General features: G+C 34.2%; 1 protein-coding gene across 4 annotated transcripts in view; it reads right to left on the minus strand.

Moving 5' to 3' along the window:
* The window catches only part of LOC131667483 (NAD(+) hydrolase sarm1), an 836,900-nt gene that overhangs the window by 817,321 nt on the left and 6,296 nt on the right, over positions 1 to 13,283 (minus strand). The window lies entirely within an intron of this gene.

The raw sequence follows: 13,283 nt of genomic DNA on the forward strand, positions 1-13,283 counted from the left end.
TCTCGTGCGCGCGATCTTCTTTGGTCATTTCTCTCTCTCTCTCTCTTCTTTCTCTCTATCACTTGCGCGCTGGCTCTTCTTCGGTCAACTTTCTCTCTCTGTCTCTATCTCGCTCTATCTCTCGTGCGCGCGCTCTCTCTCTCGCTCATTCTTTCTCCCGCGCTCTCTCTCTCTCTCTCTCTCTCTCTCTCTCTCTCTCTCTCTCTCTCTTAGATGACACAAAGTGAAAGAGATATTTTTCATTTTGAGAAGCAACTGGTAATTTGTTACATAATAATATTCTCAAAAATTTCGATACAGATTCTCAAAGTGTTACGTCAAATAAAATAGAGATGTGATAGTAATATACCACGCTTTTAAGCTTTTAAGCAGTGTCATGTTCATACCATACAAGAAAATTTCGACAAATTACTTTTTTTAAATAACTAATAGTAACAAGAAGTAGCTATTATATATAAATATTTTTTTCTACGTTAGATGAAAAGGAAAATTCTACCATTTTAAATAAATTATATTGTAATCTCTCAAATTCTTATAAATTGTTAACACAGAGAAACTGTTATGTAAATTAAGTTTTAGAAATGGTAAATTTGAAGAAATCAATGTGAGGTAATAAAAAAATTAGGTAATTAAATTATAGAAAACTGAAACCATATGAATTTCGGAAAAATTTTGTCGATAATTTGATTTTCTAAATTTTACTCTTTATTTCTTCGAACTTTAATTTAAATTAAAACTTGAAAATTTATATTAATAAATATATCCAGTTACCATAAAAATCCATCATAAATACGCCATCATTGAAAAGAACACTCGTATAGCGTTTGATAAAATTTTACTGAATAAGTTGCCAGTATCAATTAGTACAAAGAAAAATTCGATCCATCTGACTGCAGTGCATGACAAACATTGGAAACCGGTGATTGTTTCACCACGCCAACATAGCACTCACAAAATTAGTCAAAGAATTAAAAGCGAAGAAAGAAAACAATGAGGTTATCGTTTACATTAGAGAAGCCCGAGAAATTCCTTGCGCGCGTGCTCTTCTTCTTCGGTCGACGCTGTCTCTCTTACACACACACACACTCTCTCTCTCTTCCTCTTCGTGCAATAGAGTTTTGGCCATATTAAATGGGCGTGGCGGGGGGGGGGCGTTACAAGTACATATTGTGCCCTACAATGTGTAAAATAATATATGTCTAAAGTTCGCAATGTTAAACTGCAACGAAAAAAAAAATAGGGATACAATCAGTTCCGAGCGTAGGGCAGCTATTTTTGCTGGATTGCTGTGCTGGTTGTTGACTTCCGCTAAATCTGTTGCGGAGTAGTCGCCAAGCAACCAGTTATGCAGGCGGCCAGCTCTCGAGAGCTTGGTCCCGCTTGTTTTGAGCTCCAGTTGTTCTAGGTACTCTTCGATTTCCTCCTCCTGGAACGTCAACACCCAGTTTTCTATTTCTGTTTGAGTGCGGTCCATTTTTCTCTGTTAGTTGACTTGCGACTAATTTTACGCGAAATTTACAGGCTTGTTACGCGTGGTGCGAGTGCGAGTGCTGTATTAAAATCCGTACGCAAAGAAAAAAATTTTATTAGCCGACACTGGGCTTGATCAAGGGCGTTTAACAATTTATCTGCCGAAAGACTCTTCGCTCGTTCTTACGCAATATAATGATCCTGCCTATCAGACGCACTAACTGTTTGTTAGCGCGGATGTTTTGGTTAGTATCTAAAATATTTGAACGAGCGTTGCGCGTAGTCACTAATAACCGCAGCTAATAATATTAAAAAAAAGTTTACTCTAAGACAACACGATATCAAATAAAATTATCAAATTGAATTAATTTCGTTTGAAAGTTGCCGGTGTTAGTTTTCCCCGGGCCAGCGGGTACAATATTATTGATTTGCGGCAACTTTCAAAGTTTATTGGTGTTTACGCTTTAAGAGTCTTTCGGTCGCACTCGCACGCGCTTACAGTTATTACGTCACGTTATTACAATTTTACGTCGCGGCGGGCCTTCGCAAGCTAACTAACAGGCTATGTTTACTGTTTTGGCTTTCGATATCAAGTGTGCACAACAACACTTGATTGCCACCTAAGTCGCTGGTTGACTGAGCGCAAGGTTACTATTATGAACCGGTGTTTTGAACAATCAGAAACACCGTAGGTTCTTTTACGTTGAGCGCCATGTAACGGGGTGGGTACCGTTTAATTACTTTATTCGCGCAATTCCACCGAAGGGTGCGCATAATTACCTATGCTCGATACGTTAGTCGGAAAGCAAGAGGGAAACAGATGTCAGTCAACCAACTAACTACAAATGTGAGAGGAAGCAATACGGAATAAACGAGCCGAAAGCACTTGTTAAGTATCACGGACGAAAGCCTTTATTGTCTTCTCAAATATTATATCAGAATCGGCCCGCGTGTTTACGTTTACATCGGCGCTCGCTCGACAACAACATGCAGTGTCGGGACACTCGCTGCTCTTTGTTAACAGAGCTATTACATGCACGCTTTGAGCACAAGGAATTAATTATTACGCATGCAATCGCGATCGCGAGATTGAGCTGGCCAGCTTACCTTTATTTAGCAGACGTTCGAAGACAAGAATGCACGATTTGCACTGCGGAAAAGTTTCTCTGTTCTTTCGTCGCGGTTCGCGAATTCGCGCGCACGTGGTTCCGCCCTCGATGGCGAACCTCACACACACTCTCGCTGTCGCGGAGAATGACGCTCTCTTCTGGCTCAGGTCCGCACTCGTTCAGGCACTTCAATCCTGGATCGCGATATTCGCGGTTTCTGTATTGGCAGCTGACGACGTGACTACCGGCGAATACCTTGATAGTTAGTGCTCCACTGGTTCAATTTCAATCGCGCGCGTTCCGTCTGCTCGCGTGCCGAATTCCTTCGTTACGTCTTTCGTCTCCCCGGTAGGTGCTACCCTCCCAGGCAGCAATTAGGTTATATTGTTGGCGCTAATCTGACGTTTACCGTCACAATACATATATATCACCACATATTACACCATCAACGTCTATGTATTATATATATATACATAATAAATTGAAGCGGAATTAGAATAAATTACAAATATTTATCTTTTTGAATGGATTTGAACAATTTCATGTTTTTTCCTAGGATTAAACTTTGCTCATTTCTTATTTGCAGAGTAGTCAACTATTATATGTAACAAATTTCTATAAACCATTTCTTTAATGACATTCAATATTTACATACAATAAAATTGAAAAATTAAATGGCCAATAACAAATTGTAGCCTAAAAACTACGTATTCCCTATATTTTATTAGTTGTTATATAAACTTAGGGGTGGTTGCATATCGTGCCGCGCGCTCAAACGTTTTACAAATGTTTTTTATATGACATTCAACAATAATATACACAAAAGCTAGATAAAGGAGTGGCTAATAACAAATAGCGGCGTAAAAACAGCGAATTTCCATGATTGCGTATATATTTAGGGTTAGTTGTATATCGTTCCGCGCGCTCAAACTTTGTACACCAGTTCTTTACATGACATTCAATAATTATATTCGAAAAAATTGAAAAAAGGAGTGGCTAATAACAAATGGCAGTCTACAAACTGCTTATTAACCAAATTTCATTAGTTGTTAAATAAACTTAGGGGTGGTTGCATATCGTTCCGCGCGCTCAAACTTTGTACTCGAGTTCTTTATATGACAATAAATAATTATATGCGGAAATATAAAAATATTTAGTGGCTAATAACAAATTAAAGCTAAAAGATATCAATTATGTTTACTCACCTGTTTAAATGAAATTAAGGATGGTTCGGCGTAGTTCCAAGCGCTCAAAATTTTTACTCTTATTTTTACATAAGAATAAATAATTATTGTCAAAAATAATTAATTATTTTGTAATAAATAACATATAGCAATATTCGACTTTGTCTTAATTTTTAAGGGTAGTTTTTAGAGGTGGTAGGTGGTTCCAATAGTTCTGTTTTGGCTTTTTATCATTATTGTAATGAATTTTAGCGATTAATTTTGGTAACAAGGCATATTTCGAAATTTCGATTTTTTCGTTCAAGTTGAACGTTCCGAACTTCAAACTCATTCTTCAGGCCCATGGAGTGACAAACTCAATGTTTTCCGCATTGGTCGTAAAATTTTCTTGGCCGAATCGGAATACATAATTGGTCGGAGGGCGTGAGTTTTCAGAGAGAGAGGGCGGTTCTTTTCTAAACTTGGGCCCTTTTCTCCAGAGATGGCTCTTAGAGTTTAATTTTTGAGAGCAATAGTGACGCTATTATTTTTAATTAATTAACGCAAACAAATGTTAATCAGAATACATAATTATAATTTTACATTATCCCTTAATACTAGGGAATCGATTACAAGTTGAAATAATACTAAAAATGTAAAAATTCTATGATTAATTATTAAAAACGAATTTATAATATTTGTGAATTTGTCTGAACTTAGTGTTACGTTATTAGTTACTATAGACTATTGGTGCTTATGATCCTATTATTTAACTTAAATTGTATATTTTGATGTTTGAAAATGGTGAGTCGATAAAAGAATGAGGATAGCCATAATTATTTATAATAGAAGGTGAAAGGTTAATTTTTATAACTTCGATATTTCTATTTCATTCTCTTTGAATGGTAAAAATTTTTTTGTCTTCTTAAAAGAGAAGAATTCGGTGGGAAAAATTAGAACGGGAAACAGATCGCAGTTTTATGGCTCTCTTCTCTCATCGGCATCTCAGCGCTCACGTGTTCGGAGGCTACATGCACTTCATATGTAAGTGCGAAGGTACGAAGGGCAGAATAGCGTATTGAAAAAATGAATGCACGCTTGTATAAATTTAGACTATAGATTCTATTGCTTGGAGACTATCAAGAAGAATTTCCCTGCGACACTCGGTTCGGTTCCCACAGCTCATGATCAACGGTTTCAACTCTGCCGTTGGTCTTAGAAAAATTATTCTTGTGAAATTTAAAAATTTTAATTATATATGGCCTGCCGTCACATTATAAAATATGAAACATGTATGTGACCTTTAAAAATTCTATATGTGTACTCGGAAGCGACAATTGGCGAAACTATTCATACCGAAATAGTTAGCTGACAAAATTTAAATTTTCTGACAGAATGCGCTAATGGCCTCATAAATATAATGGACCAATAGACAAATTAAGATAAATTTTGATTTCTGTCCGTATCGAAAATTCGACAAGACTAGGGGTAGATCTCTCATATTAATTAATGCCGACCGACTTAGTGGAGGGTGAGAGGGTAAATAGGGATGCGGTAGAAGATAATTGGAGGGCGCTGCTAATTTCCGTATTTACATATGAACCAATAAACCCATTTCTGCTCGAAAGAAGGGAAGAACGACGATCTTCTTTCATAAAATACGATGCTCGTCCATATTGCCACCGGATACCGAATCGCACAGTTGCATAGAGGACCATCCGAACTTGCTCATTTCTTAAAGGACGAAAACTCTGCAATTACAGTGTGCATGAGAAGTACCGTTTGTCGTCGCAAAAAGTAAGAGTTGCCGTGCGTGAAATTCGTCGCGTATTTGATTTCACCGGGACGCGTAGATCCATTGCCGTTACGTACCAAATAACTTAGACCGTATCACGTTGATAAATCGCTATTTCCTGACGTAAGTGTAACTGACATTTCGGAAATAAAAGAAGTGAAGAGTAATTAGTTTATCTTAGATTATATTTTCGTCTCACTGATCAACTTCCCCTGCATACTAACTTTTTTATTTTAAGCCGCGGACGGGATTCTCAGTGAGAGCTTTAATTCTCCAATTTTCCGCGTCTGTGAAAAGTAGCCACGTGCGCCATTATCCACTAAACCTTGACCCCGAAAAAGGAATTGCTACTTAAATTATCTGATACGTAATCATCAAGGAAGGATATTCGAGAGAAAAAGGTGACCAGAGGAAGTTGCAACCAGCTTGGAAGGAAGAGGAGGGGCAAATTTCATACTTTGCCCACTCTATGCAATCACACAGCAGATAAAACCGATTTCGCGCCGATTCCGACTTGAATCCCCGATGACCGTCGTAACCCAGGAACAGTAGTTTGGCGCCCCTTAAAATCTAGTTAGAGAAACGAGTCACCCTAAGACTTATAGCTATGAGATTCCGCGTGCGCGGTCTAAACCCTCCAAAATCCCTTTCACAAAATTTAAGTAAGGGCGAAATATTAACTTTCTTTAGATGCGAAAAGTTTTGAAGTCATTTATTCTATTTTGTATATCACTTTAAAAGTGTCAACTTTCCACAGTTTCTTAATTTCTTCAGTAACATAGCATAGGATTTGATACAACCCCCTCCCCCTTTCACCAGCCCACAAAGTGTAGTGGACAGTCAAAAAAAATACCATTCGAAATATAACTAATTGAACCCAACCCTCCAAAATGATCATTATTTTAATTAAACCCTTTTAGTTGTTCCAAAAAAAATTGAATAATATGTACATTTTTTGGTTTTTTTGCAACTGTATTATTTTTAGCAATACTTAATATTTTTACAAAGAAATAAGACAAAACAACTGAACCCTTCCTCATTTTAATTGAACCTCTCTTACTTTTTTAAAATTATTAATATATACGTAAAAACAACAATCTAATTATATTGTATGTTCTTACTAAAACGCATGCGCATTAACTGATCTTTTTAGTAAGAACATACAATAAAATTGGATTGTTGTTTTTGACATATTATATACAGGGTGAGTCATTTTAATTTCCCCAGTCTAATAACTTTTGAAACAAGCAAATTACGCAAAAATGTTTCAGACCAAAGTTGTAGGAGTTCAAGGGGGACGTCTAGGGGTGACTTTGAAATTGACCTTGAGCTTGACCTTGACGGCTTTCTCAAGGTCAAGTCTATTTTTTTATTGGGAACCCTTATTTCTGACCTCGGAATCGGAAAGAGCAGGAAATTTTACAGGATTTAAATTTTTTAAATTTAATTTTTTTAAATTTTACGGGACTATTCTTGTTTCCGTTCCCTATCCTTTTTTATTTTTCACCGGACTGTATGATTATTATTAATAAATTTCAAATATTGGAAGTTGTTGCTAATAATTTGCTATTACAAGTCTATTAAATTAATGAAACTATTTCAGTATCAATCTGATGTTCTGCAAAGAAATAAGAGTAAAAGTTAAATACATAAGGATAAATTTCATGTTCAATGAAGAATCTATTACATTTGGAAGTCGTTTAGAAAGTAATCGCAATACGTTCAGTCGTGATTTCAATTTTGAAAAAGCTTTAAATATTACTTTTGTTTTAACCATGCTTGTGTTCATTGTATCACTATCATTATTTCTTCATATTTGAATAAGAGACCTTTCTTATTGGCCTGCGCGATCACCGGACTTAACTTCCCCAGATTTCTTCCTTTGGGGATACTTAAAAAATACTATGTTCGCTGAAGCGCCCACAACAAGGGAGAATATGATAGAAAGGATTAGAGTTGCATGTAGACAAATCTCTAGAGATATCTTACTGCGCACTATTGAAAGCTTCGAACAGAGGCTCAGGCAATGCATCGACGTAAATGGTAATAATTTCGAGCAAAACCGATAGGAAATAAGTTTATTCTAGTTTCATCACGAATCGTGAGAGGCAAGGGGACTCACATTAATAAAGCACCCCAAATCGTGAGAGGCAAGGGGATTCACGTTAATAAAGCACCCCGAATCGTGAGAGGCAAGGGGACTCACGTTAATAAAGCACCCCAGAGGGAACATAATCCTATTACGTCCACGTCGTTGTTCCTGGGTAGTGCTAAAGATAGGAAGTTTATGATCTTAAACATCAGCATCGTTAGTACATGGCCAGTCCCTTACTCTTTGGAAGTTTATTTAACAACGGTCATATGCGATAAAAGCTTCGCCTCGAAATGTAACAAAAATAAGAGAATTTTCAAGAATTTGACCTTTGCTTCACATTGAGAATAGAAGTACGACAAAGGTCTTCGATGCTCGTTAAACCTTTTGATGTTTGAAAGCGGCTTCAATTTCTTAAGTAAAAACTGAAATATTGTTTATGTTCTTATGAAAAAAAACTAAATAGATACTTGAACGTAAAATTTCCCGCTCTTTCTGATCCTGAGATCAGAAATAGGGATTTCCATTAAAAAAATAGAAATGACCTTGAGAAAACCGTCAAGGTCAAGCTCAAGGTCAATTTCAAAGTCACGCCTAGATGTCCCCCTTGAACCCCTACAACTTTGGTCTGAAACATTTTTGCGTAATTTGCTTGTTTCAAAAGTTATTAGACTGGGGAAATTAAAATGACTCACCCTGTATATTAATAATTTTAAAAACGTAAGAGAGGTTCAATTAAAATGAGGAAGGGTTCAATTTTATTGTCTTATTTCTTTGCAAAAATAATAAGTATTGCTAAAATATCACAGATGCAAAAAGCCAAAAAATGTACATAGTTTTCAATTTTTTTTGAGACAACTAAAAGGGTTCAGTTAAAATAATGATCATTTTTGGAGGGTGTAATCCTTCCTTAAAAAAGAGATGGCCTGGTGAGTGAAGCCACTTTATTCGTGATCTGATTGGCTGGTTGACTGGTTACGTCAGATCATGTGACATGTGTGTGTGTGTGTGTGTGTGTTTTAAGCATAAGACTGTACTGTGCCTGACTAGCAGTCGTTTGCTCACCCTAACCTCACCCGAGTTCGTCACAGTTCGCCAAGTCGTGGTTTTCTATCAAGAGCTCAATCCTGCATAATCTAATTAAGCATTAAGTAATTTTGCCAATTACTTTCAACAAATAGGTAAGCATTACACGATTGTTCTAATGTGACGTATATTTTTGTATGTATTATTTATTTTCAAGAAAACTTCAATTAACTTTTTGATAGGAGGTTTGATAGGAGGTTACGTGACCATGTACCAAATTTTTAATATTAATTTCATTTATTATTTAGTAGCTATGTTTCTTTGCTTTCTTTTTATTCGTTGTCAAAAATTAATTTTTTCTATTCCTTCAATATATTTTTTTTATAAGTACGAATTAATTTGAAATTTGAAAAATTGCTTATAATTTAATTGAAAAATTAAAAAATTAGCTTATAATAAATATTACTATTATAGAGACTAATATGGATGTTAACATGGAGAATATCACAAATGGAAACAACAATGAAGCAGCGAATGAAAACATTGCAGCAGCAAATGGGAACCTCATTGACCAAGATGAAGCAGCGAATAGAAACAATGCAGCTGCAAATGGGAACCTCATTAATCAAGATAATGAAGATAATAATTTTGAATTGTCCGCATATGTAGCCTTTAATGAGCTGAAGAATAAGGATGAGACGGCGTGAGCAATTTTTAATATACACATTTGTGATGAAATTAAAATTTTCATATTTTTTTATTAATGAAAAAAATGTCTTTTTTTGACAGTGAGATTCTTGGTTTTGTCGACGAAATTCATGCACCTGCAACTGTTGGTGCTACCAAAAAGTTTGAATTGTTCAAGTTTGCCTTGAACAATGGAAGTCACAGGAGGATAATGTGTCTGGTTTGGGGCCAGATATTAATTAATAAATTTGTCGGACAAGTAGCTTCTGGTCGCGTAAGTGCACTCTTATTTTATTTATTTTATATTTTCTCAAACAAATTTCTTATATATCATTTCATATTACATTACAGATACTTCATGTCGAAGGTGCCCACGTTAAGGCGGTTTCATCATTTTTCAAGGAGTCAAATAATCTTGTGCCCTATGAATTACTGATACGTGATACAACCGTAATTATTCATTTGGGTGATAGAAAAATTGCTGAACTTGAAAATAATGAAGTCGTACCAGATATTCAATTAGATGACATTGGAAAAGTTGAAGGCATCATTTCTAAGTGTTAATTTTTACTTATTAAAAATTTTTAGTACAGTTGGCTTTCTTACCCCCCCCCCTCTGTCTCTCCCTCTCTCTCTCTCTCCCTCTCTTTCTCTCCCTCTCTCTCTCTCTCTCTCTCTCTCTCTCTCTCTCTCTCTCTCTCTCTCTCTCTCTCTCTCTCTCTCTCTCTCTCTCTCTCTCTCTCTCTCTCTCTCTCTCTCTGAACATATTACAGTCGTTTCAAACAAAATTTACAGCTGTAGAAGGTCATGTAAAGATGCGCTTCGTAATAAGTCAGACTAGAAACCATAACGAAGTCGTTGGGGTAGGTTCAATAACTGATGGCCGAGCTAAAGTGACAGTCCACATCAGAAACTACGTTGGATTGGAAATTCAAAAAGGTGTCCACGTCAGGGTAATTGGAGAAGTGGATACAAAAAGTAAGTACAAATTAGTGATTATTAATTATTTATTGAGTGTATGGATTTTCATTGATGTCTTTTCATTTTCAGATGCAGGTGTGATCATTGTCTGCCGAAATCAAGATGCGGTTATTCCCATCCGAGATGCTCCTAATATGGGACAATTGGAACTGTCACGTGGAGTAAAAACACCAAAACGTAGAAACGAGTAATTAACTCTCATTTATATATTCTAAATATATCGATCGTCTTTCTCTTTTTCATTGCTCTCTTTTTTTTTTATTTCGCGTTTTAAGGCTTCAATCTTCAATACATTCAGAAATTTTCGGTATAATGCAAGCACTGTTATATATGAGTCATAGACATCAAAATAACGAGAAATGCATCTTGCCGTGGTACACTTTGTTGGATCATATAAAATCCTTTAGTTCGAAAGAGAAGCCTATCTTTTTTAATTGTGTTCTGAAAGTACGATGATTTAATTTAATAAGTAATAATATATTCATATTTCATTGAACATTACATTTCATTATTCTTTCATTAAATGTTACAGACTTGATATATCTAAATCTATGCAATAGTGTTAGATAAACGAATTAGACTGAAACATATGACTGAGTCATAACAGTAGTTACCAATTTTTCCAAAATAATTTTAAAAATAATTTTAAAAATAATAATTTTAAATAATAATGGAGTAACTTTTTCACGTACATTTTTTTAACATCTAGATAATTACTATCTTAGTAAATAACTTTTTTATGAAGCTGTCATTGTAATTTTATCTGTGATTTTATAGACACAATAAGAAATATTAATATTAAGTAGTATTAAATACATGAAGTGCCAAGTGAAGACTGCCAAAAAATGATGTATAAATAGCATTTATTGTGATATAACGTAAATAACGTAAAGTATTAAAATATAATACGTATATCTGTACTTCGGCAAAAAGTGTACTTAAAACTAATTACAAAATAATAACATAATTTTAATATTTATGACTACTGGAAATAACTGATCAGTTTGATTAAGATAAATAAATACATATAATACTAAGCGTTAAAAGAATGATGTAAGTTGATGTATATCCATAGATGCAAAAATGTATTTATATGTATAAATGTAACAATGTGTGTAATGTTATTGCGAATAATGAGTATATACATTAATAAAGGATTGTTTTAAATATATATTTTGTAAAAATCATTGAATGGATCCTCTTATCTCATAAATATTTTGTTAAGTGAAGAGCCAAATACTATATCGTTTCTTGCATGAAAATAAAGGAATCATCAATGTATTTAAATTAGAAAAAATATTTGAATCGCAATTTCAACTTTTAATTTGCTAAGGAAACAATATTTTAGAATGTGATGATAGTTTTACATTATTTAGACTTGGAATTGACTGTTATTTTTTGTACAGTGAAAGTAAAATTTAATAGATTTTTGTTGTTGAAAGAAATAGTCATAAAGTGCTACTTCATTATGTGTGTTTTTGTGTCAACTTTTAAATAAACTATCATAACAATATTTAATAAACTATCACACTCTAAAATATTATTCCTTAGCAAATTAACAGTTGAAATTGCGATTCAAATACTTTTTCTAATTTAAATACATTGACTATTCCTTTAATTTCATGCAAGAACTAATTTATTGTCTAAAGCTTTCTTATCTCTTTTTATACGTGAATTGAAATTATAAAATAGCACAAACGATATTGTATTTAACTCTTCATAAAGAACACGACTATATGTACATACATGTTATACGTATCAAGTTTTATTTGTCTCTTGCATACTCTTATTATAGATAATTTTACATAAATAGCATAGACATTTCTATGATCGATTAAGGGATAGCGATATCCATGTACCTTGCACAATTAGCGCTATCTTTCGTTTCACTTTTGCACTACATAAGTCCGGAAAAAATTGATATTCTGTTGGATTTTTTCTTACCTTATATTCACACTGTTCTACATGCTCGGCGTTCGACGACGCGAGTTCAAAGAGTATTCAAGAATCTTCGTCAGTTTTAACCGAAACTTACAAGATACGAGTAGCAAGCAAGAATTCAAATCTGCATTTCACTCGAGCTGTCAATTAAGAGTTGGTGGGAGGCAAGCAAATACAAGTCAAGAAAAAAATAAGTAAATTGGGCTATTGGGCTATTGATATAAAGCGAAGTCTCGATCTGTTGGTTGTTCTTTCATTGGCATTTAGCGTGCCCTCTCTTCAACATCCACATAAAGATCCAATAATATTGATTGTATGCAAATAAAAAACCGTAAGTAAGAAAATGGTTATTTCCATTATAAAGAGAAATATCATAAGCTATAATAATAAATAACATGTGCTTTGTTGCATTTTGTTCTCATAGGAAAAATTTGCAATTTTGCACACATTCCAATAAACTACAAGAAATTAGCGGATAATATTATGGAAAACTGATAATATTACATATTGGTGAGTTTCATCGAAATTGAGTTGATGCTCTACTTATGTACACAATTTACTTTTTCTTTCAATAAGTGACAGTTATCGACATTTTAATTAATTTTTTTTATTTTCCAGAGACAGTTTTTCACAATTGCAGAATTTATTATCATCCAAGAATACTCTTTTTGATTTTCATAGACAACTTTATGGTGAGTATAACAATATCACTCTTATGCATGCTTAGGTAGGTTTCTATCAATTATCCGATTGATTTTATTTGTGAACGATTCAGAATTTGTAAAAAATAACGTTGAACTGTCTTTGGGATTAAAAAAAAAACAAATGTCTATACTTCCCGCCGTTTTGGCTGACAGGCATAGGATATAATTTTATTTGTTGAATATTTTAGGGGCTATGAAAAATATATGTTTTGTTGAGAATCTGATTTTGTAACATAGAGTACGCATGGAACATTTACTAATACAAAGTCATATTTCAAATTATAGATTCATAATTTAATGTTTAACTGAGATCAA

The sequence above is a fragment of the Phymastichus coffea genome, unplaced genomic scaffold (assembly GCF_024137745.1).
Source record: "Phymastichus coffea isolate CEN01 unplaced genomic scaffold, Cenicafe_Pcof_1.1 PCOF00005, whole genome shotgun sequence".
Taxonomy (NCBI): Eukaryota; Metazoa; Arthropoda; class Insecta; order Hymenoptera; family Eulophidae; genus Phymastichus; species Phymastichus coffea.